Source organism: Hyperolius riggenbachi, chromosome 9 (assembly GCF_040937935.1).
Source record: "Hyperolius riggenbachi isolate aHypRig1 chromosome 9, aHypRig1.pri, whole genome shotgun sequence".
NCBI lineage: Eukaryota > Metazoa > Chordata > Amphibia > Anura > Hyperoliidae > Hyperolius > Hyperolius riggenbachi.
The window spans coordinates 286,241,518-286,267,230 of record NC_090654.1 but is presented as its reverse complement, the minus strand read 5'-3'; the positions used below and the strand labels follow the sequence as shown (position 1 = coordinate 286,267,230).

General features: G+C 45.4%; 2 protein-coding genes across 2 annotated transcripts in view; one reads left to right on the top strand and one right to left on the bottom strand.

Moving 5' to 3' along the window:
- Positions 1-3,935, bottom strand: part of LOC137533356 (tyrosinase-like) — a 31,733-nt gene extending 27,798 nt beyond the window's left edge. The window contains exon 1 of the mRNA XM_068254723.1: positions 3,797-3,935. The gene's annotated coding sequence lies outside the window, so the exon portion shown is untranslated. The remainder of the gene's footprint in view (positions 1-3,796) is intronic.
- LOC137533358 (alpha-1-antitrypsin-like) overlaps positions 1-25,713 on the top strand; it is a 44,602-nt gene that overhangs the window by 7,623 nt on the left and 11,266 nt on the right. The gene's annotated exons all lie outside the window — the stretch shown is intronic.

Here is a 25,713-nt window from a genome sequence, read left to right as displayed (position 1 = left end):
CTTTCCATAGTTTCTGCATTGCTCGGAGTCCCTTTAACTCTTGTTTTTTTACATTACTTTATATTTTCCTATAATCTATGTTAAAAGTACATATAAACAGAAGCTCCATGTCCTTTTTTTTCCCTCCTCCCCCCACCCGCAACCAGCTCCCTCCTATCCACAAATGCCACTTAATTTTCTATCTTTTCAATATCTTGCGGTCTATACCCTTTCTCGATAAATCTTCTGGACAAAATAGGGGCTTATTTCCTATAGTCCTGAACCTCAGTGCAGTTCCTTCTCAATCTTTAAAATTGGCCCTTTGGGATGGCCTTAAGCCACATAGGATGGTGACAACTCTTGATTGGAATATATCCATCACGATCAGTTTTTTTTAAAGTGACATGTAGTATTAAGTTCACTATCCATCTTCAGTGTTCTCCTCAGGCTCTTTTAGCCGAGTGCACCACCTGGCTAGTTTTGGTGAACACCCGGCTGTCATCGGCTCACCTCCTCCTATGCTGTAAACAGAGTTGCGCACAGAAGCACTGGCCCTGCATTCTCTCATCTCGCCCCGCCCGGCTACTTTTTCATGCCACCCGGCTGGAAAAAAATTCAGGGGAGAACACTGATCTTTCTTAATATAAGGTCTAGAAAATCAACAAAGATCTGACTAACTGTGGCTTTCAGGCTAATATTAGGACCTAAACCATTAATAGTGTCCTGAAACCTTACCCAGTCCTCCTCAGTCCCATCCCATTATATAAACAAATCATAAATAAAACATCTCCAGATTGTAAACCAATGGCCACCTCCTCCCATTCTGCCATCAAGATATTTGCAAGGGAAGGAGCAAAAGAAGCTCCCATCGCACGTCCCTTGATTTGTAAATGAAAACTTCCGCCATGCCAAAAGTAATTACTGGTCAGGGCAAACCTAAACCGTTCAATTAAAAATTGGGCTGTTCTAGAGAGACATGCCCATGTCTCATCAGAGCTCTGGCCACTGCATTTAAGCCACCTTCATGTTAGACTTTAGTGTATAATGACAATACATTGGCCATGATTAACAGAGTACCCGTCGTCCAAACAATAATTTTCCACCATTGCAACATATGACCTGTATCTTTCACAACCCTGGGTAGTAAGGGGACCAACGGCTGCAAAAACTGGTCCAAATATTGACCTAATCTATGAGTTAAAGAATCAATTCCATTTATTATGGGTCTACCCAGGGAATTTTGAATGCACTTCTGTATCTTAGGAAGCTGATAAATGATAGACATCCGGGGTCAGAGGGAACCAGGTATCTAAACTCTGAATCAATAATAAAGCCTCTGTCCAAGCCATGTTCAAAAGAACTCATATGATTTAGCACCCATCACTGCATATAACTACCTGCTGTTCACTGTGCACCCACCTACCTATGTGAGCACACGCAGTGTCACTGTGCCTGTCTGGTACCTGTCTGTGTGTGAAAGGTGCACATTGTAATACTCATCACTGCATATACCTACCTGTTGTTCACAGTGCACCCACCTACCTACGTGAGTGCATGCATTGTTGATACCACCAGTCACTGTACCTGTTCACGGTACGTGTGTGTGACAGGTGCACATTTGTAATACCCATCACTGCATATACCTACCTGTTGTGTTCAGTGCACCCACCTACCTACGTGAGTGCATGTAGTGTGATATACCACTCCGTGCATACCTGTTAACTTCACCTGTGTGACTGCACATTGTATTAGTCAAGTCAGTGCATACCTTTACCTTCATCCCCCCTGATATGGACAAAACGGACAAAACAGGTAGAGGCAGAGGTAGAGGCAGACCCAGAGGAAGGCCACCGGGCAGGTCTGTGCAAGGTCGTGCTGATGTGATTTCGTGCAGCCCTGGACCAAAGTACAGTGCTCAGAAGAAGGCACGTCCCATCAACTCCCAAGATTGTCAGGACGTGGTTGACTATTTAAAGGAATACTATCGATTGAAACGACTTTTTTTTTAATACTCTATATTAGTGTACACATTACCACTAGTGCTAGGGGCACTTTATTTATTCACCCAGGTCTCTCTCTCGCTATCCCTGCTTAAAAATTAATTTCTCACACAGCTCATAGTAGTTTGGGTCACCCTGAGCTGCTTGGTTACTCTGTCACACAGCTCACAAATATATTTCACTGTGTCACTCACAACATGCAGAGGACATGAGGAGAAATACGCTGATCTAAGGTGGTAACAGGTAACTAAATGAGCTTTAATATTGCTGGAATATAACTAGCTAAAGAAATAGTCTGTGTTTACACTCAGACTGGCTGCCTGCTTGTGGTGATTCACTCCAGGCTGCATCCACTTTACAAGCTGCTGAGAGGGGCAGAACACTGTCTACAATTAGCATTATTAGTATCTTTATCAGTCAAGAGAAGCAAAGATAATAAACACACATTGCTAGAATCTTTAACCCCTTACCACCATATCAATAAGATTCTTTCAGCAAGGTGATAATTAAACTATAAACTGAGGAGTTGATAGCATCTCCCCTGTGCAGAGACATGGTCTAGCCCTCTGGGAGCCCAGTATTTAGATAAATTTTGTTTCCAACTCTGACGCCAAAACTGACGGAGGATTTTACAGCTGAGAGGCTGAGCTGTGTGAGGAATCAAATTGCTCCTAGTACTTGCAATAATGTGTGCTACAACATACAGCATTTAAAAATAAATGCATACATCGATAGTATTCCTTTAACACAGAACACCTCATCTTCCGCAGCCACCAGCGCTACTACAAGCACCACATCCTCTGCATTTGACATTTCGCAAGAGTTATTTGGTGGGGAAATCACTGATTCACAGCCATTATTGTTACAACAAGATGAAGGCACTAAGCAAGTTACACCACCTCATATGTCTGAGTTAGGCGGCGACACTATGGACGTAACATGTGAGGAGGAGGAGGAGGATGAATTACCTGCTGTTGGTGCAGTTTATGAGGTGTCTGAGGCAAGCGAAGCTGGGGAGGATGATTATGATGATACGGATGCCACGTGGGATCCTAAGAGACATGACGACCAGGGGGAAAGTTCAGAGGAGGAGTCAGAGAGGAGAGGGAGGAGATGAGTTCCTGAAAGAAGCAGGCAGAGCTCGTCGTCAGAAACAGCTGGTGGCAGTGTCCGGCGCCATGTATCGCCACCTATGTACAGCCAGCCAACATGCCCTTCAACGTCAGCTGCTGATGCCACCATAGTGCCATCACCCCAGGGGGGCTCAGCGGTTTGGAAATTTTTTTAATGTGTCTGCCTCAGATTGGAGCAATGGCATCTGTTCTCTCTGCCTCCAAAAACTGAGCCGTGGAAAGGTCAACACCCACATAGGGACAAGTGCCTTACGAAGGCACATGGAGAAAAGGCACAAACTGCAAAGGGAAGAGCACCTGAGCAAAAGCAGCACACAAAAGAAAAGCCACTCTCCTTCTCCTCTTCCTCCTTCAGGTGCATCATCTTCATCCGCTTTTTCCCTTGCACCTTCACAGCCACCCTCCTCCACTCCGCCTCTGCCATTGAGCGGTTCCTGCTCCTCTGCCCACAGCAGCCAGATGTCTGTGAAGGAAAGAGGAAGAAGCCAATTTCTGCCAGTCACCCCCTTGCCCGGCGTCTGACAGCTGGCTTGGCGGAACTGTTAGCTCGCCAGCTGTTACCACCATACCAGCTGCTGGACTCTGACTCTGGTGCCATCTCTGGCACACAGCGTTGGGTCAAGGGTCCACATGACCACGGATGCCTGGTCTGCCAAGCACGGTCAGCGCAGGGACATTACTTACACAGCCCATTCGGTCAACCTGGTGACCGATGGCAAGCAGGGAGTACATGGCTGTGCAGCGGACCAACTTGTGACACCTCCACGGCTTGCAGGCAGGCCTCCTGCCACCTCCTGCTACATCCTCTTCGCTGTCGTCATCCTCCTCCTCCTTGGCTGAGTGTCGGTTCAACTGTACTGGTGCTGCGATCTCCTCTCCAGCTACACTGCCCCAGCTTCCCAGGGCCTATGCTGCATTGCTGCATGCCAAGTACGATGGTGTCACGCCATCTTAGACATGTCTTGCCTCAAAGTAGAGAGTCACACTGGAGAAGCTCTCCTGGCTGCTCTTAACAAACAGGTGGATCAGTGGGCCCGCACCGGCTGGAGAACGGCAACGTGGTGTGTGACAACGGCAGCAATCTCATTTCCGCTTTGAATTTAGGAAAGCTGACACATGTACCCTGCATGGCACATGTGCTGAATCTAGTCATTCAAAGATTTGTGTCAAAGTACCCAGGCTTAGAGGATGTCCTGAAGCAGGCCAGGAAGTTGTCTGGGCATTTCAGGCAATCTTACACGGCCATGGCATACTTTGCCGAGATTCAGCGGAGACACAAGTTGCCGATGAGATGCCTCATTTGCGATAGCCCGACTCGCTGGAATTCGAATCTCCTTATGTTCTCTCGCCTGCTAGAACAGGAGAAAGCCGTCACCCAGTACCTCTACAATTACAGTAGAAGGACACACTCTGGGGAGATGGGGATGTTCTGGCCCAACAACTGGACACTCATGCGAAATGCATGCAGGCTCATGCGGCCGTTTGAGGAGGTGACCAACCTGGTGAGTCACAGTGAAGGCACCATCAGCAACTTGATCCCGTGTGCTTACTTCCTGGAGCTTGCCATGCGTAGAGTGGTGGATCAAGCTTTGGAGGAGGGTGAACAGGAACAGTTACAGGAGGAAGCGTTGTGGGATCAATTCTAATCAGAACCAGATGTTTCCTCAACACCTGCGGCAGCACAGAGGGGGGAGGAGGAGGCATGTGGGGAAGAGGAGTCAGACTTGGATGATGAGGAAGGTGTTTCTTTGGAGAAGAAGTTGCCAGCTTGCAGAACAAGCTGGCAACTATGCTTTACAATGCGTTTAAGGTTGATGTCACAGCACAACGCAATAAAGGTACCACTGCCAGTAATCCTTCTCCAATTTCCACGCAGGTAAGGACAGGACGCTCCTGCAATCTCATGGTGATGTCGGACATGCAGACATTCTTTAGTCCAATGTCTCGCCTTAGCCCTTTCGGATCCACCCTCCACCAACGCCTGGACCGGCAGGTAGCCGACTACCTGGCCTTAAGTGTGGTTGTAGACACTGAGCAGAGATGAACCCTTGGACAATTGGGTGCGCAGGCTTGACCTGTGGCCAGAGCTGTCCCAATTTTCCATCCAACTTCTGTCTTGCCCTGCCTCAAGCGTCCTATCAGAAAGGAACTTCTGCGCGGCTGTAGGCATTGTCACTGACAAGAGAAGTCGCCAAAGTCACAAAAGTGTTAAGTACCTCACCTTTATCAAAATGAATGAGGCATGGATCCTGGGGGGCTACTGCCTGCCCCAAGACTAAGTCAGTCCCCACACACAGCATCTCCGCCTGCACACTGTGTGACTGCCTGCCCCATGACTAAGTCGCTCCCCACACAGCATATCTGCCCGCAGTCCACTTGACTGCCCTCTCCACCACCACCAACAGGGTCCAGGACTCCAGATGGATTCCTTTTTAAGGCCGCTGCTAGCAGTGGCCGCTATAATAATTTTTCTGGTGCATGTACAGGCCTGCCTAATATTTCTGTCTGCACTGCAGCTGTAACAACAAAACAAAAGACGTGTGCATGTGCCTATTCCCCTTCATGATCATTACCTTGCCGCAGTGAAGAGGCTTGCGTATCACAATGAAGCAATGACCGCCGGCTATATGCGTGTCTCGGGGAGGGGGGGCACATCGAAGATAATAAGGTCGTGGCTTCATTGTGGACAGACCAAATTTGATCAGCTGGACAGTGTTCTATCATTGAGCTACCACAGCCCGGCGACCATATGGGCTTGATAACCGCCACGGCCTGCACTCTCACCATGGTGCGCGTGAATCGAGCCCACAAAGCGGTGCTAACCCAGTTAGCATGCCTAAAAAACTTTAGGCATGATAACCATTGCACCATGCTGGTGAAAAGCCAGTTTAGGCGTGATAAGTTTAGGTGTGATAAGTTTAGATAAGTTTAGATCGCTTGCAAAGTCTTTGCTTTGCGTGCGGGACTTTGCACGCTATCTACACTTATCTAAACTTAGCATGCCTAAACTTATCACACCTAAACTTATCACACCTAAACTTATCACGCCTAAACTGGCTTTTCACCAGCATGGTGCAATGGTTATCATGCCTAGGCCTCGATTCACCAAGCGGTGATAACCCAGTTATCACGCCTAAAAGACTTTAGGCGTGATGACCTTTTCACCACTGAGTTATCACCGCTTTTTCCTGCTCTTCGCGCGAAGTTACCGCGCGAACGCGCGTTCGCGCGTGAGAGCGCGCGCAAAGTCCCATAGGGCTTAATGGGAGCTTCGCGCGAAGCGGGGACGCTGCGCGGGGACGCTGCGCGCGCACGCGCGCGGTTGCGCGCGCAAAACTTTGCGCGCGGCAACTTCGCGCGAGTTTCTTCTTATCATGCCTAAAGTGACTTTAGGCGTGATAAGGGCCTTTTCACCACGGTGCTAACACTTTGCACCGCTTTGTGAATCGAGCCCTTTAGGCGTGATGACCTTTTCACCACTGAGTTATCACCGATTTTTCCTGCTCTTCGCGCGAAGTTACATAGGGCTTAATGGGAGCTTCGCGCGAAGCGTCGGGTGTTGCGCGCGCACTTACGCGTACGCGCGGCAACTTCGCGCGAGTTTCTTCTTATCATGCCTAAAGTGACTTTAGGCGTGATAAGGGCCTTTTCACCACGGTGCTAACACTTTGCACCGCTTGGTGAATCGAGCCCCTAAAGTCTCTAACTGGGTTAGCACCGCTTTGTGAATCGAGTCCAAGATGTTTTAAAGCACTTTAGGCCTGCAATTTAGCATTCAATTTGATTTCTGCCCTTAAAATGCTGCTTTGTGTCTATCCCACTCCGCCATGCCCCCCTCCAGGTGTTAGACCCCTTGAAACATCGTTTCCATCACTTTTGTGGCCAGCATAAATGTTTCTAGTTGTCAAAGTTCGCCTCCCCATTGAAGTCTATTGCGGTTCGCGAACCGAACTTTCGCAGAAGTTTGCAAACCGAAAATCGGAGGTTCGGGCCATCTCTAGTGGTGATGTCCCTCCGCCGACTGGAGATGGTAATTTGGGTGGCGCGTCTGGAGTAAGCAGAGATGGACGCACTCAGGATATACTTAAAGAGACTCCGTAACAAAAATTGCATCCTGTTTTTTATCATCCTACAAGTTCCAAAAGCTATTCTAATGTGTTCTTGCTTACTGCAGCACTTTCTACTATGACAGTCTCTGTAATAAATCAATGTATCTTTCCCCTGTCAGACTTGTCAGCCTGTGTCTGGAAGGCTGCCAAGTTCTTCAGTGTTGTGGTTCTGTGATGCATCTCCCCCTTCCAGGCCCCTCTATGCACACTGCCTGTGTGTTATTTAGGATTAGAGCAGCTTCTCTCTTCTCTCTTATCTTTTACAAGCTGGATAAATCGTCCTCTGAGCTGGCTGGGCTTTCACATACTGAAGAATTATAAACAAGGGCAAAGCTGTTTGCAGGAAGAAACGAGCAGCCTGAAACTTCAATGCATGAGAACAGGGGGAAAGAAACACACAAATGATCTCTTGAGATTCAAAAGGAATGCTGTATACAGCCTGCTTGTGTATGGATGTATTTTCTATGTGTGGACATACTGTACATCAACCTACTTCCTGTTTTGGTGGCCATTTTGTTTATTTATAAACAAACTTTTTAAAACTGTTTTTAACCACTTTTAATGCAGCGAGGAGCGGCGAAATTGTGACAGAGGGTAATAGGAGATGTCCCCTAACGCACTGGTATGTTTACTTTTGTGCGATTTTAACAATACAGATTCTCTTTAATGGACAGCCAATTAAAATACCTAAACAACCTGCACAGAAACCCCAGCCCACACCACCTTATGGGGGACGAAGGGGCGGAGGTTGTAGAGGTAGAGGGTATTGCCTTAATACCAACGGAAATTGAATATAATGTTGAGTATTTATAACCAGGTGCGATGCACATGGTGCATGGAATACAATTATGCACTAGTATTTTAAATATATGTAGCACTTATTATTGATTTTGGAGGGTTTACACCATGTCACGATTGAATCTATGTGAGCACTAGCACTTTGGATGATACGGACACTGAATAGGAAGTGTATTGGAAGAATATATTGTATAGTAGAGACTCATTGCATACAAAGCAAGATATTTCAAGCCTTTATTTTTTCAAATTTTTCAAGTTTCACCTGTAGATTAACTGAAAATATTCTGTTGCATGAACTGTCAGAAGAATACCTTAGTAGAAGTCCGTTTAGGTGGACCTGTCACACATCCAGCTGTGGCTGGATGGTGTAATGGTTAAGGGCTCTGCCTCTGACACAGGCGACCGGGGTTCGAATCTCGGCTCTGCCTGTTCAGTAAGCCAGCACCTATTCAGTAGGAGACCTTAGGCAAGTCTCCCTAACACTGCTACTGCCTATAGAGCGCGTCCTAGTGGCTGCAGCTCTGGCGCTTTGAGTCCGCTAGGAGAAAAGCGCGATATAAATGTTCTGTGTTTGTTTGTTTCCTCCAGACTCTGGCACCTTGATTTCCGAATGACATGCAAAAGTTGCTTTCATCCGAATAAAGTACTTTGGACCACAGAGCAACAGTCCAGTGCTGCTTCTCTGTAGCCCAGGTCAGGCGCTTCTTCCGCTGTTTCTGCTTCAAAAGTGGCTTGACCTGGGGAATGCGACACCTGTAGCCCATTTCCTGCACACGCCTGTACACAGTGGCTCTGGATGTTTCTACTCCAGACTCAGTCCACTGCTTCCGCAGGTCCCCCAAGGTCTGGAATCGGTCCTTCTCCACAATCTTCCTCAGGGTTTGGTCACCTCTTCTCGTTGTGCAGCGTTTTCTGCCACACTTTTCTATTCATACTCTATCACTTTGTAATAATATGATTGACAGTTATATGAACAGTATATGTGCCAATGTTTAGCCTTAGTCTGGAGGACCCTGTGTGACATATTGCGACATATTGCATAGCCTTATACTGACATTTTTGCTTGTGTTGCAACAAATCCTGTAAATGACCCTAGTTTCAGTTATTCTGTGTTCGTGACTACTAAACATGACACTTTCCATGCAAGACATTTTTTTAGTACAACCACAAGATTAATATCAGCTACAAGGAAATTTTCAAAGAACGATAAACTTGTTGTTTTCATTTCCTGTTCACATGTCCTCTACTGAAGATACATGTACAGGTAGAACTCGAAAAATTAGACTTAAAAGGTTAAAGGAACACTATTAATACCCAAGTGTTCTAAAGTGACATGTACAACCATTGTCTAAGTAGCTGTGTAAACATTTTCCTACATTTCATGTTAAATATCAGAGGCAAAAGCTTTAATTTATTGAGTGTAGGGGTGTCTACTTCAATGCACAGCCAAGTGTTCCATATCAGACTATATTTTTCTCTGAAAGCAAAAACAGTATGAAAAGCTGTGGTGTCACAGACAATTACAAAGGTTTATAACATGTTACGTTTCCTCTGCACTCCTCAGACACTTCAGTCAGAGACAGAGGACGCAGCAGCTGCTTTCTCTCACACACACAGAGTTACACACAGGGTTAACAAAGTGTGAGGGGAATTCCCCCTCCCTTCATGGTTCATTCTGCCAGAGCCAGGGCTTGCCCGCATTTGCCTCTAGGTATCGCATGGTGGTTTGGGGCCCCAGCCAGTGAGAGAGCCCGGGGCCCCCGGCTGTCGTGCGAATCAGTGTTTGTGATTTTAAATTTCTTTTTTTCAGCTTCCAGGATGCGGTTGACAGGTGAGTGGTTAGGGAGGGGACTGTGTGGGAGATGTCTACACGCAGCAGTCCCTGTAAAAGATGTAATCAATGATTACGTCCAACCGAGCCTCCCACCTGAATGCTAATTTATGCAGATCCTGCTAGATCGGTATGGCAGGCAAAGGGTGTTTGACCGTACACCTGATTGGCTGATTGGCGCCTGCTGACCAGATAAAGGTAGGCGAAACAAGTGAGGTGAGGTGCACCTTAGCACAATGTGGTGTGCCACGACCCCGTCCCAGTGTCTCTTGGGACCACCGCAATCCAAAGTATAGAAGGGTCAGCACCACCAAGTAGTAATTATAGCTCTTTATTCCAGCAGTAACAGACGCTGTTTCGGGCTGACAAGCCCTTTATCAAACTGCTCACCATGTGTAAAACACCACCACCTTATATACCCACCCACAAAATGGGTGGCAACACAGGAGGACCTGATGGGGAACTTTAGAAATGTTATAAAACACTCACCAAGAGCGAGGAAAACGTTAAGATGCCAGGAAGTAGCTGCACCGTATGTTGAAAACCATATGTCCAATCACAGCAGCTGTAAGCCACCGGCCAATCACAGAAGGCAGTCTCCGCCGTCCAATCAAACACAACAACGCTTGGAGCAAACCTCACAGCGCGCTGTGACTGACGCTGGCCAATCAGGGTGGCTGAAGCCGCCAACCAGTCACAAGCGTCTGTCAGCGTCGCCCCGCATGACATCACGATATTATTACGTGCGTCTAGGAGGGAAGATCATAGGTAGTCTCCATGCGTGTAGAGGGGCGTGCGCTGTCATAACAACATCGCACCGCCCACATAGAGGAGGACATATACCTCCATAAGTAAAAAAGGGCATGGGGTGTCATAACAACGCCGCTCCGCCCCTGTAAACAGAGGGAACAAATATAAATCCTAGCTGCAGGCATCACTAACAAACATGTGATAAAAAGAAAAAATTCACATGTAAACAACAAAATAAATAATATAACTCACAGATTCCCAGCAGGTCCTCCCGTTTCAACATTAAAATAAGGCAAGAGCACCTGTTAAAATATAAAGTAAAAAGAAAACAGATGTTAAAGACCAGCATAGTGTGCAACTCTCACTTACAAGCAAAATCTGAGATCATATTCCTTATTAAGACCCCCTGGACCCATGGTGCCAAGTCTACGTATCCAATAAGCCTCCTTACGTAGCAGTTCTTTGTCCCGACTCCCACCCCTAAAGCCAGCTACCCCATCAATGACAGTGACCCTAAGTTGGGAAACCGCATGTCGGAAATTATGAAAATGCTCTGCCACCGTAACAGTACATTGGGGATTACGAATGTTGGATTTATGCGATGATATGCGGTCCTTAAGACGCTGAGTCGTCTTACCAATATAGGAAAGACCGCACGGACATTTAAGCATGTAAACAACATACAAAGAATCACAATTGTAAATCCCATTAATCTGCAAAGGAGTACAAAGAGAAGGGTGAGAAAACGTTTTGCCTCTGATAACGTTATTGCACATGCGGCAGCTAAGGCATGGATACATGCCATGCAGACCCTCACCCGAACGCTTGGGGATAGCCGCTGTAATCTTATCACGGATGGTGGGAGCACGTTTAAAAGACATGAGAGGAGGGTACCTAAACTCAGGTACCGCAGGTAACCCATCTCTCAAAATATGCCAGTGTTTGCGGATGCTATGAGAAATAGCATCACTACAAACATTGTATGTGGAGACAAAAGGTAATCTGACACCCATACCCCCCATACCACGTTTGGCCCTGGGTCTAAAACAACGGTCTGGATAACCCCGTTTCTTAAATTTCTCCACCATCTCCCGGCCGCATGCCTCTCTGGTAGGTCCATCGATGACAATTCTAGACACACGAGAAAGTTGACTGTGTGGTTTACTCTCCTTGGTGCCCATGGGGTGAAAGCTGCAAAAGTGAAGCACCGAATTCTGATCCGTGCATTTCACATGCAGATCTGTCACCACCCCAGAGTCACCAAGGGAGACCATAACGTCCAAAAAAGGAACACTGGACTTATCAGCATGGACAGTGAGACGCACTTGCGGACAGGAGCTGTGGAGCTGTGTAACAAACTCCTGCAAGCTGCTCTGTGGCCCCCTCCATACGCAAAAGATGTCATCAATAAAACGTAGCCAGCACAAAGCGTGCCGGTGAAAAAGTGAATTTGTGTAAACAAAGGCTTCTTCATAAAGCCCCATGTACAAATTTGCGTAGGAGGGGGCCACATTCGAGCCCATAGCAGTGCCCCGTTTCTACATATAGAATGTTCCTGCATAAGAAAAATAGTTAAACTTCAACACAATTTCTAACAATCTGATAGCAAACCTCCGTTGTTCTAATGTAAGGTCGGCCTCCATCATGAGGTACCGATCTACTGCCTCTACACCCCCATCATGAGGGATGGAGGTGTAGAGGCTTTCAACATCCATGGTAACCGTGGGGGTGAAGTCCCTGGAAGTGAGAGAGCCAGGGCTCGCCCACATTTGCCTCTAGGTATCGCATGGTGGTTTGGGGGCCCCAGCCAGTGAGAGAGACCTGGGGCCCCCAGCTGTCGTGCGAACCAGTGTTTGTGATGGTTCATTCTGCCGCCAGTTTTGGCATCAGCAAAGTGTGAAAGTATTTTGATAACAGTAAACAAAGAAGTTGCCAGTGAAATTTATACACCAGTACTTCCCAAACAATTCCTATCTCAACAGAAAAAAAAATGCATTCAGTAGTGTTCCTTTAGAGCGTAACTGAAGATAATTTTAAAACAAACTGTTTCACTTAACTGGGGCTTCTGCAAGCCCCCAGCAGCTGTCCTGTCCCGCGGCGGTCTTCCACGATCCTCCGTTCTCCTGCCAACATTCCGTTTCGTTTCGTTCCTCGACTTCTAAGTCGAGGGGCCACATGCGTATCTTTTTTACGTGTTCCCGTCTTGCAATAGCGCTATTGTGGAAGGAACAGGAGGAAGGATACGTGTGGCCAGAGCTGCGCAGGCGCAGTGGCCCTGGCGGCGGGAGAACGGAGGATTGTGGAGGACCAGCGTGGGACAGGACGGCTGCTGGGGGCTTGGTAAGTGAAACAGTTTTTTTAAAATCTACTTCAGTTCCGCTTTATACGAATATACAGTATATATTAGTTTAACCTTTAGAGTTGAACTATTTATTTATTTTAAGTATTTATATAGCACTGACATATTACACAGCGCTGTACAGAATATATATTGTCTTGTCACTAATTGTCCATCAGAAGGGCTCTCAATCTAGTCCCTACCTTAGTCATATGTCTATGTATGTATCGTGTAATGTAGATATTATAGTCTAGGGCAGGCATGGGCAAACTTGGCCCTCCAGCTGTTAAGGAACTACAAGTCCCACAATGCATTGCAGGAGTCTGACAACCACAGTCATGACTCATAAAGGCAAATGCATTGTGGTACTTGTAGTTCCGTAACAGTTGGATGGCCGACTTTGCCCATGCCTGGTCTAGGGCCAATTTAGGGGGTAGCCAATTAACTTATCTGTATGTTTTGGGGATGTGGGAGGAAACCAGAGTGCCCGGGGAAAACCACGCAGACACGGGGAGAACATACAAACTCCTTGCAGATGTTGACCTGGCTGGGATTCGAGCCAGAGACCCAGCGCTGCAAGGTGAGAGCGCTAACCACTTCGCCACCATGCTGACTGTTACATTAAAGCAAACTTAAATTTAAAAATGCTAAATGCCTCTACATTATTAGGGGTCATCCATGACAGGCCCTTGTACCATGGATCCTCTGACTCCTCCTACTCCCTAGCAGTGGGCGGAGCACCCACAACCAGCAGAAAGAGGCATACTGCCCAAGTGACCAATCACTGACCCAGCTCGAGTATGGTCATAGGACTTGGCATACACATCAGCACTATGATTTTTACAGAAATGAAATCATTGTCATATGTCTGTAGAAAAGCTGTATTTACCAGATGATCACTGTACACTGGGCTAATGGATTTTTCCATTTTACATTCAGTTTTGCTTTAAAGGGGTTCTGTGTTCCCATTTTGAAACAAAAGCTGACACCCACGCGGGGCCTCCACCGCCCTCCATGTGCCTGCACCGCCCTCCAAGATCCTCCGCTCCCCACAGGCACAGTACCTGTTCTACAATACAATACAATATAATACAATAACATTTGTAAAGCGCTTTTCTCCCATAGGACTCAAAGCGCATAGTTGTGTCTCAGATTAATACAGGGTTGCAGGCTGGATTGTGTTACAGAGGAGATAGTCAGATGTTAATGAATGCCAGACTGATGAGGTAGGTTTTCAGTTTAGACTTAAATGCTTCCAGGGATGGAGCTGTCCTGATTGGGTGTGGCAGGGAGTTCCAAAGTGTAGGGGCAGCATGACAAAAGGCTCTGTCTCCAAAGGTTTTGAGGTGGACTCTGGGGGTGACCAAGGTGTTACGTTCTTTTGATCTAAGATTGTGGGGGGTGTGATGCAGTTGCAACAAGTCCTTCAGGTATCCAGGGCCCAGATTGTGCAAGGATTTGAATGTCAGTAAGCCAATCTTAAACAGAATTCTCCATTTTATCGGTAGCCAGTGGAGTGAGCACAGGGTTGGTGTTATGTGGCATTGGCGGGGTTGGCTCGTTAACGGCCTTGCGGTGGCATTCTGTACTAATTGCAGGCGGCGGAAGTCTTTCTTATGCAGGCCTGTGTAGAGGACATTGCAGTAGTCTAACCTTGATGTGATGAAGGCATGAACTAGGGTTGGAAGATCCTCTGAAGGAATTAGGTGTTTAATCCTTGCAATATTCCTTAGGTGAAAGAAAGAATGTTTCACAACAGCTGAGATTTGATTCCTGAAGCTTAATTTCCCATCAATCAGTACTCCCAGGCTGCGCACACAGTCTGAGTTGTTCAGGTCTGAGTTCCCTATCCTTAGCGGTGTTGGTTGAGACTTGGGCCTGCTTTGCTGTTGAGCCCTGGCCCTCAATAACAAGAACCTCAGTTTTGTCAGCATTAAGTTTTAGCCAATTATTATTTATCCACTCCTGAAGCTCAGCGAAGCATGCGTTTATTTGTGGAGTTTCTCACACTGCACCGACGTAGTAAGCACCTGGAGACGCAAGAGGTAGATAGGATGCGCGCGGCCGCGCAGGCGCAGTTGCATTCGTCTAGTTAGACAAATAATTACTACAGAAATAAAGAAACTTTTTCACAATATTCTGATTTTTCGAGTTTCACCTGTAAATGTATCTTTGCAGTGGAAGACATGTGAACAGGAAATGGAAACAACAAGTTTATCATTCTTTGACCATTTCCTTGTAGCTGATATTCATCTTGTGATTGTATAAAAAAATGTCTTGCATGGAAAGTGTTGTGTTTAATAGTCACAAAGACAGAAACGTGTTATGGAGGCCCAGGATGCTTCGATAGCGGCCTTAAGCTCATCCAGAGTGTTGGGTCTTGCGTCTCTCAACTTTCTCTTCACAATATCCCACAGATTCTCTATGGGGTTCAGGTCAGGAGAGTTGGCAGGCCAATTGAGCACAGTAATACCATGGTCAGTAAACCATTTACCAGTAGTTTTGGCATTGTGAGCAGGTGCCAGGTCGTGCTGAAAAATTAAATCTTCATCTCCATAAAGCTTTTCAGCAGATGGAAGCATGAAGTGCTCCAAAATCTCCTGATAGCTAGCTGCATTGACCCTGCCCTTGATAAAACACAATGGACTAACACCAGCAGCTAACATGGCACCCCAGACTGACTGTGGTACTTGACACTGGACTTCAGGCATTTTGACATTTCCCTCTCCCCAGTCTTCCGTGGTGGCTGGGCGGTATAAGGGTTAAGGGCTCTGCCTCTGACACAGGAGACCTGGATTCGAATCTCGGCTCTGCCTGTTCAGTAAGCCAGCACTTATTCAGTAGGAGACCTTGGGCAAGACTCCCTAACACTGCTACTGCCTATAGAGCATGTCCTAATGGCTGCAGCTCTGGCGCTTTGAGTCCGACAGGTGAAAAGCGCAATATAAATGTTCTGTATTTGTTTGTTTCCTCCAGACTCTGGCACCTTGATTTCCGAATGACATGCAAAAGTTGCTTTCATCCGAATAAAGTACTTTGGACCACAGAGCAACAGTCCAGTGCTGCTTCTCTGTAGCCCAGGTCAGGCGCTTCTGCCGCTGTTTCTGCTTCAAAAGTGGCTTGACCTGGGGAATGCGACACCTGTAGCCCATTTCCTACACACGCCTGTACACAGTGGCTCTGGATGTTTCTACTCCAGACTCAGTCCACTGCTTCTGCAGGTCCCCCAAGGTCTAGAATCGGTCCTTCTCCACAATCTTCCTCAGGGTCCGGTCACCTCTTCTCGTTGTGCAGCGTTTTCTGCCACACTTTTTCCTTCCCACACACGTCCCACTGAGGTGCCTTGATACAGCACTCTGGGAACAGCCTATTCGTTCAGAAATTTCTTTCTGTGTCTTACCCTCTTGCTTGAGAGTGTCAATGATGGCCTTCTGGACAGCAGTCAGGTCGGCAGTCTTACCAATGATTGCGGTTTTGAGTAATGAATCAGGTTGGGAGTTTTTAAAAGCCTCAGGAATCTTTTGCAGGTGTTTAGAGTTAATTAGTTGATTCAGATGATTAGGTTAATAGCTCGTTTAGAGAACCTTTTCATGATATGCTAATTTTTTGAGATAGGAATTTGGGGTTTTCATGAGCTGTATGCCAAAATCATCAATATTAAAACAATAAAAGGCTTTCACTACTTCAGTTGTGTGTAATGAATCTAAAATATATGAAAGTCTAATGTTTATCAGCACATTACAGAAAATAATGAACTTTATCACAATATGCAATTTTTTTGAGAAGGACCTGTACTGTGCAGGAGCAAGTATGGCCTGTGCCTGTATAGTAGCACAAAGCTGCTCATGCATGACTGTGGGCTACATGCCTATGCAGTATGACTGTGCTCATACACGAATGGGAGCACAGCCACAGAGAAGAGGGTTTCAGGGAGTGGGGTGGAGGAGGAGGGGCTTCCATCTGCTGAGGTTAGTATCTGACTTTTTCCCCCACAGGTTTGCTTTCAGGCTGGGACAACACGCAATGCTTTTTAATGTTGATACACATGTTCATTCCAAATACTGCAATTTTTTTTTCGCCATATTTTATATTGTGCTATATTTTATTGAGCCTGATGCACAAAAAGCCAGTAATTTTGACGTGCACTGGCATCATACTAGTCCTAACCCAAGGGGGCACCGTCCAATGCGCTATTAGCGCTATCATCCTAATATGTGTGGCAATAATAGGGTAACAAGTGATTTTCCCTTGGTGTAAGAACTGGTAACATTGACAAGTGCATGACAGGCGTTTTGTGCCCTAGGTCCATAGAAAGCATGCAAAGTAATCAGAGTACACCTTGTATAAATGTGTACAGTACATTTGCTGTCTCATCAATATAACTCAACACACAGCTATTAACTACCTGAGGACCGCTCCACGCCAATTGGCATGGACGTGGCAACAGCCCCAGGACCACCTAACGCCGATTGGCGTAAGGTCCTGTGGGCGTGTTTTGCTGGAGATTGCACGCACCGATGCACACCTATCTCCGCATGAATGACGGAGCTCCGCTCCGCCATTAGTCTCCTGGCGGCGATTGTCGCTAGGAGACTGTTAGACGGCGAGACCGCCGACTAATAACAGTGTACAGCGCTGCGATCTAAAGCAGCGCTGTACTGGGGACAACCGTGTGACATGGCTGTCCCCCCTGGGAGACACTGCAGTGATCGGGTGTCATAGGCTGAAGCCTATGACAGCTGATCACGGTGATTGGTTGGCAGGGGGAGGGAGGGCTGGGGAATAAATTGTAAAAAAAAAATAGTAACGTTTAGGGGAGCGATCAGACCTCACTAACAGAAAGCTCTATTGGTGGGGAAAAAAAGGGGGGGGGGGAGTGATCACGTGTGTGCTGACATGTACGGCCCTGTAGCGAGGCCTTAAAGCTGCAGTGGCCTATTTTGTGAAAAATGGCCTGGTCACTAGGGGGGTTTAACCACTTGAGGACCCACCCTTTACCCCCCCTTAAGGACCAGCATTGAATTCTATGATCTGTGCTGGGTGGACTCTACAGCCCCCAGCACAAACACCAGGCAGAGAGATTAGATCACCCCCCTTTTTTCCCCACTAGGGGGATGATGTGCTGGGGGGGTCCGATCTCTCCTGCCTGCGTGTGGCTGGTGGGGGGAGGCACCTCAAAGCCCCCCTCCGCGGCGAAATTCCGCTTCCCCCCTCTCCTACCTGGCCCCCTGGTGATTGGGGCTGCACAGGACGCTATCCGTCCTGTGCAGCCTGTGACAGGACGTCCCCTGTCACATAGCGGCGATCCCCGGCCGCTGATTGGCTGGGGATCGCCGATCTGCCTTACGGCGCTGCTGCGCAGCAGCGCCGTACAATGTAAACAAAGCGGATTATTTCCATCGGCGGCCCGCATTATTTCCATCGGCGGCCCGCAGGCTATTCACGGAGCCCCCCGCCGTGAATTGACAGGAAGCAGCCGCTCGCGCGAGCGGCTGCTTCCTGATTAATTAGCCTGCAGCCGGCGACGCAGATGTGCGTCGCTGGTCCTGCAGCTGCCACTTTGCCGACGCACGGTATAAGCGTGCGGTCGGCAAGTGGTTAAGCCTGTGGACCTTAAGTGGCTAATGTCCAAATCGCTGTCAGCAAAAATGAGTACACCTCTAAGTAAAGAATGTTTACATTCAGCCCAGGTAGACATTTTCCCTCCCCGGGGTCACCCTACTACTACTAGTTATGCTGGTTGCAGACTGTAAATTGACATCAGCGATGCGTCGTGTCACAACGCATCCCACCCTCAAAAACAGGCCTTCAAGGAACACCGGGTTAGTACACGGTGTTCCCTGTCTGGCAATTGTTTAAGCAGGAAGTGACATGCGCTTGTGGTCACTTCCTGCTTCAGGTGTGCAGAAGTGCATGGTAGCATATATATAAAAAAAATTTTTTTAAAGACCTGCGTCGCCATAGACTAACATGCCTTCCGGGCTAACGCAGGTCGCCGCAGGGTCCATATGGTAACATAGTTCTGTGCAAGTGTTAAATTGGGGACTTCTGGCACAGCGTACCACAGCGTAGGAAGTATGAACTCCCCCATAGGGCTACATTAGGCTACGGCACTTTGCCACACCCCGGTGACCCCGCCAGTGTGAAAGGGCCCTCTGAGTTACATTGTGTGGCAAAATTACCATGCATATACAGTGTACGGCAATGCTATAGTTACACATGAAAGTATCATGAGATATGCTAGTAGCATGACCCGCGGACCTTCGGTAGCGCGGCTATGGTAATGCACGTGTTTCCATAGTAGTGGTCGAGCTACTAGAGTACCGCGAGTCATACTACTAGCTGCCTTGCTAAACAAGCTGCGTATAATGAAAATAACCCCTAATGAGAATCTGCGGGGCATTCCCAAACAGAAGGCGAGGGAGCATAAGGTCTCTTACATCGACCAGCCCCATGATGTCATCATGGAGGAATGGAGGAGGATTCCAGTGGCAGCCTGTAAAGCTCTAGTGAACTCCATGCCCAAGAGAGTTAACCACTTCGCATCCAGACCTTGTTTCCCACTTATGGACCAGAGCAGTTTTGACAGTTTCGCTGTGTACTTATTTAGTCAAAAATGACTTTATCCCTACTTATGCCACGTAAATGAAATATATATTGTTTTTTTTTTTCAAGACAAACTAGGCTTTTATTTTATGCCATTTTTTCCCTCGAACAATTTTTGTTTTGTATGAATTTTAATTTATTTTTTACTTTATTTCCCAGTTTTACAAATTCCAGTTTAAAAATAAAGAGTGCTACTGTACATAAAAAACACACATTTTGTTTGGCTATTCTTACCGCTTATCACAAAACATAGATTATGTTCCTGTCGCAATTTATGGTGAAGATATTTGTTCTAAAATAATGCTGCGGTGTGTATTTTTCACTATGAACTGAGAAAATAAAAGTATTTTTAATGGTAAAAATCAATCTCATTAGCTCAGGAAACATATATTCCCATTCACCAATTAGTGCTGCATCAGATAGTGCCGGAAATGTGCACAGGAGCAAGCCCAATCCTGCACAGCACTGCTTCTGCTACAAGACTTATATCTACTGACTCGGGGCTTAGATGAAGTCACAGAGGATGTAGATATACTGTAGTGGTGGATAAAGTGGTTAAAGTGTAATTGTTGGGCATAAAATTAAAAATCATTCCTTCATTTTTATCTGGTAATTAAATAATAAGGATTCTAACCAGGCAATCCAAAAAGTTAAAAATCACGCTTAGTTTTCTTATCCATAAAACAACATTCCCCATTTTCTGTGTCTCTTATTTGGTACATCTGCCGGATAAAGGAAGTTTCAAGGCATGCTGGGATGTCCTTTTTTGCTTCTCTACTTCCCCCTCAGACTTAACTAATTCAGCATAATTGGCTGAAACCTCGTTCCCTCCTGTTTGCCCCTCCCACACCTCTCTGATTGGCCAATAATTCTTATGCTGAGACAGTGCACTTTCTATTGCAGAGCTGGGTGGGAGTGCCTGAAGACAGGGAGGAGGGCACGCAATGCATACACAATCAGGCAGAGGAGGGTAAGGGAGGAAATGACATCAGGATTGGCTTCAAAATAGACACAGTTAAGATCGAGAATCCTAGGAGGGATTTTCTCTTTTTTTACTATAGAAAAATCACTAAAATAAACGTGTACAGTGCAATAGATACAGTATGGTATGTAAGTAGAGCAAGTATTTATCTACTTATATATGTGGGGTTCTTTTTTCTGAGATAGTATGGCTGACAAATCCTCTTTAAAGCGGATCCGAGATGAAAAACTAACTATAACAAGTAACTTGTCTATATATCTTATGTAAAGTTTAGATGGTTTATACAGCAAATCTAGCTGCAAACAGCTTCAATAGAATATGATTATTTCTTCCTGTGATACAATGACAGCGGCTATGTTGTTTGTAAACATTACACAGAGGCAGGCTTATCTGTATCTTGAGCCATCAGCCTAATCCCCTCTCCTCCTCCCTCCTCCCCTCTGCCTCTGAAATCTCTGGCTAGTAACACCTCCCCCTCCTCCTGCCCAGACTGAGCTCCCATGAGCCCTTGCTACTGCCTTGGCTGTCTGAAAACCTGTGGGCGTGGCTTTTTTTTAGTTTTTTAGGGAATTAGAGTATTAAAACAAAAACAAAAAAGTATTTGGCTTGAGGAATGCCCTATAAACAATATGAAAGTAACACAATTATGCAATGAGTAAAAGTTCACCTCGGATCCACTTTAAGGCAGTGCTGAAGATTAATGTTGGGCACAAAACAATATTGACACTTTGGGCAGAATGTTGATTTTCTTCACTAAGGGGTGTACTTACTTTTGTTGCCAGCGAATTGGACATTAAGAGCTGTGTGTTGAGTTATTTTGATGAGACAGCAAATTGACACTGTTATACAAGCTGTACACTGACTACTTTACATTGTATCAAAGCGTCATATCTTCAGTGTTGTCCTACGAAAAGCTATAACAAAATAATTACAACAATGCCAGTGGAAACAGACCATTAAAACAAACACAATTTTGTTAGCCAAGAAGAGTTAGATAAGGAGTTCCAGCACTATTTAAATTACCTGGAGTTCTCGGGACTTATCAGGATATTGTTTGACTGTGACTTGTGCAATTTTTTCTTTGTAAACTGGGAGGATGGGGGGAGGGCGGCTTAATACTTCTTATATCAGAGATTTCACAGAATTCAGATATTTTCTTCCTCTTCCTAAATACCTCTGGCTGGGTTCTGTGGGTGAGTCATTAATAATTCATGTTTTAATCTTTCTTTAAAGCAAACATTTTCTTAAAGCAAACCTGAGCAGACAGTAAGAAGGAAAGTAGGATTCTTATCTAAGAAGAGGGAAGCCTCAGGATCCTCCAGACCTTCTCACATCCTCCTTGACCAATTATCTCTCTTTAAAGTAAAGTATATTTGAGTAGTAGTAGTAGTAGCAGTGGCAGCAGTAGTAGTAGTAGTAAGTAGTAGTAGTAAATAGTCGTAGTAGTAGTAGTAGACGTAGTAGTATGAGTAGTAATAAGTAGTAGTAGTAGTAGTAGCAGTAGTAGTAGCAGTGGCAGCAGTAGTAGTATTAGTAGTAGTAGTAAGTAGTAGTAGTAAATAGTAGTAGTAGTAGTAGTAGTAGTAGTAGAAGTAGTAGTAGTAGTAATAAGTAGTAGTAGTAGTAGTAGTAGTAGTAGCAGTGGCAGCAGTAGTAGTAGTAGTAGTAGTAATCAGTAGTAGTAGTAGTAGTAGTAGTAGTAGTAGTAGTAGTAGTAGTAGTAGTAAATAGTCGTAGTAGTAGTAGTAGTAGTAGTAGTAGTAGTAGTAATAGCAGTGGCAGCGGTAGTAGTAGTAATAGTAGTAAGTAGTAGTAGTAAATAGTCGTAGTAGTAGTAGTAGTAGTAGTAGTAATAAGTAGTAGTAGTAGTAGTAGTAGTAGTAGTAGTAATAGCAGTGGCAGCGGTAGTAGTAGTAATAGTAGTAAGTAGTAGTAGTAAATAGTCGTAGTAGTAGTAGTAGTAGTAGTAGTAATAAGTAGTAGTAGTAGTAGTAGTAGTAGTAGTAGTAGTAGTAGTAGTAGTAGTAGTACTAGTAGTAGTAGCCAATAAAGTAGTAGTAGCCAATAAGTTCCAAGTTGCTTTCCATCATGTTCGGTCTCTAATGCTTCCTCCTTCAAACCCGGAATGAGGGAGTATTGGAGTGACATAGAATACGATGAAATGCATCATGGAGCAAATTGACAATAGGCGACGGCAAGAATAAGTTAACTACCTTGTGGCCGCGGCGGCAGCCCCAGGACTGCCTAACGACGATTGGCGTCAAGTCCTGGGGCTGCAGTTTGCAGGAGATCGCGCGCAGGATGCGCGCACATCTCCTGTTCTTGGGGGCGGAGCTCCGCCCCCTCTTCAGTCTCGATCGGCAGCAGCGCTGTACTGGGGACAGGCGTGTGACACGGCTGTTCCCCTGGGGGACAAGAGAGCGATCGGCTCTCATAGGCAGAATCCTATGACAGCAGATCGCCAGGATTGGCCGGCTGGGGGGTGGGAGGGTTTGAAAAAAATAAAAATAAAGAAGAAATAGTAAAAAATAATAATAATAAAAAACATAAATATTGATTAAAAATAATATACATTGAGGGGGCGATCAGACCCCACCAACAGAGAGCTCTGTTAGTGGGGGGGAAACACTCCTCTGCTGTGTTGTGCGGCCCTGCAGCTTGGCCTTAAAGCTGCAGTGGCCAATTACAGAAAAAACAGCCTGGTCTTTAGGGGGGTTTAGCACTGTGGTCCCCAAGTGGTTAACCCCCCTGGCGGTATGATTGCTGCGGCTGCGCGGCCGCCAGGGTTTTTTTTAACCTTTTTTTTTTTTTTTTAGCATGTAGCTAGCCTAGCGCTAGCCACATGCTTCCCCCCTCCCTGCGACGTCCCCCCGTCACCTCCGATCGCCGCCGGCGCCGCTTGCCCATAAGGAAATCCCGTTCTGAACGGGATTTCCTTGAGGGCTTCCCCCGTCGCCATGGCGACGACCGGAGTGACGTCACCGACGTCATCGCCGTCGTGACGTCACACGGAGTCCCGATCCACCCCATAGTGCAGCCTGGCGGCGATTGGCCAGGCTGCACAAGAGGTATGCGGGGGGGGGCCCTGTTTAGCGGCGGGTAGCGGCGCATCTGCGGCGGGCGGCGGCGATCAGACCAAACACGCAGCTAGCAAAGTGCTAGCTGCGTGTTTGAAAAAAAAAAATTATGCAAATCGGCCCAGCAGGGCCTGAGCGGCACCCTCCGGCGGCTTACCCCGTGTCCAGCACGGGGTTACCGCTAAGGAGGTTAAACCCCATTGCTGTGGCCTGTAAGTTTCAGAATCCCAACGGCAAAACTCTGCAAAGCTCATGATTAGAGTGCAGTGATTTATATGGACAGTTGAAAAAATATTCCACCTTTGCTTCCCTCTGTCATTGCATAAGGCAAGCAAAGAATATTTGTGACACTTATTGCGAGAAAATCTAAGCTCTGTTGTGGTGCCACAAAATGTGTTTTAAAATCACATTTGCATGATCTCCGTAGAGTTCAGAAAAACAACTGTGTAGAAATGTACACTTTCCTCGATCTCCTCTCTGATTCAGTTAATTTTTCTCCTGAGTTTTAGGAGATGCCTTCTGATCAACAAAATACTTTTTCAGCATGTAGCGAGTGAAAAAAATAAATGTAAAAAGTGGTTAAGAAAAGTAATATCAAGTGTAGTGGTGGACACAAGCCATACCGTTTTTAAAATTTCCTTTAACTTCAAGAATTCCAAACAATTTTACTGATTGATTGTAAAGGTGTACACTCAATACAATAAAATGATTCAATTTAATGGCAACTCAATTAAAATTACAGGAAATTTGAAAGCTTTTTTTTTTATTAGTTTAAGAACTCTGATCGAATTTCCTAATTTTTTATATAAGTCAATAAGAATTGGTGGATTTTTCTGATACATTTTTATGAAAATTGATTGTTGCATGATAGATTGCTATTGTTTTTAATTTATAGACCAAAACATTTTTTTCAGGGTTTCCAATAATTTTTTTAATCAATTGGGGGAAAAATTAACACCTGTGTGGTGTGGGATTTTTCAAATGTTACAATCATTCAGAAAAATGTATTGATGTTCTTGAATTGAAAATAAATAAAAAAAAAAATATTGTGTGGCCACCTTAACATTTGAAAATCTGAGCAATATACAACACATGTGTGATCATTTTTCCCCATTTATAAAAAAATAATAATTGGGTCTATACATTAGAAATTTGACAATGTGCCCTACACCATTTAATTTTCATAAAAAATTATCAGAATAATCCACTACTATCAATAAAAAATATTGGAAATTCAGATTTCTTGAAAATATATATATTAAAAAAAGCTTTCAATTTTTCAATACAATTAATAATTTTCATTGAATTACCATAACATTTGATCATTTTATTTTATCATGTGTGTCCACCTAAATGTGAAATAATGGGAAAATCAATCAGATTTCTCAAACACATAAATATATTAAATTCCATTCCCCAATTATGAAAACAATTATTGAAAACTCTAAAAAAAAATAACTACTACTGAAAATCTACCCTACACCATTCAGTTTTTATAAAAGTTGATCAGAAAATCAACTACTCCTGATCAGTTTTATGAAAGGAGAAGGTGGGTGCATGGACACAGATTGGACCATGTGACCTCAACAAATTGGACCTAATCTCTTGCACAGAAGATAAGGAAAACAGAGAAATCCAAGCTGTGTGTGTTTACAGAGAACAGCCTGTCTAATTCTCCCTTATCTGCAAGTTGTCAACAAGTGTAAATTAGGGCAGTCAGCTCTGTCTGAACTGTGCAGACTGTGCCCAAGTTCTATGCTAATATTTAAACACAGGAGGTTAACCCTTTCTGTGCTTCCTTGAAACCAGAAAACTAACAATGCAGGATCTTTTTTGGAGCTCTATAAGTTGTAACAAAAACATTCTTTAATGTCACTATGTGTTGCTTATCTTTTAGAGCAGAGGGGAAGTTTTGAGTTTAGATCCTCTTTAAGTGGAGGTAAATATTCGCAAAAGCATCATGTTTTAGAAAGGCAATTTGTACTTGCCTCTCCTATTGCAATCCTCTCTTTCCTTCTCTCTCTCTCTCACTTATTCTCCCTCACTGAGGGCTATATCCAATTCAAGGTGATGTGTAGCTTGCAGATGCGAGCTACTTATCACCTTGCCA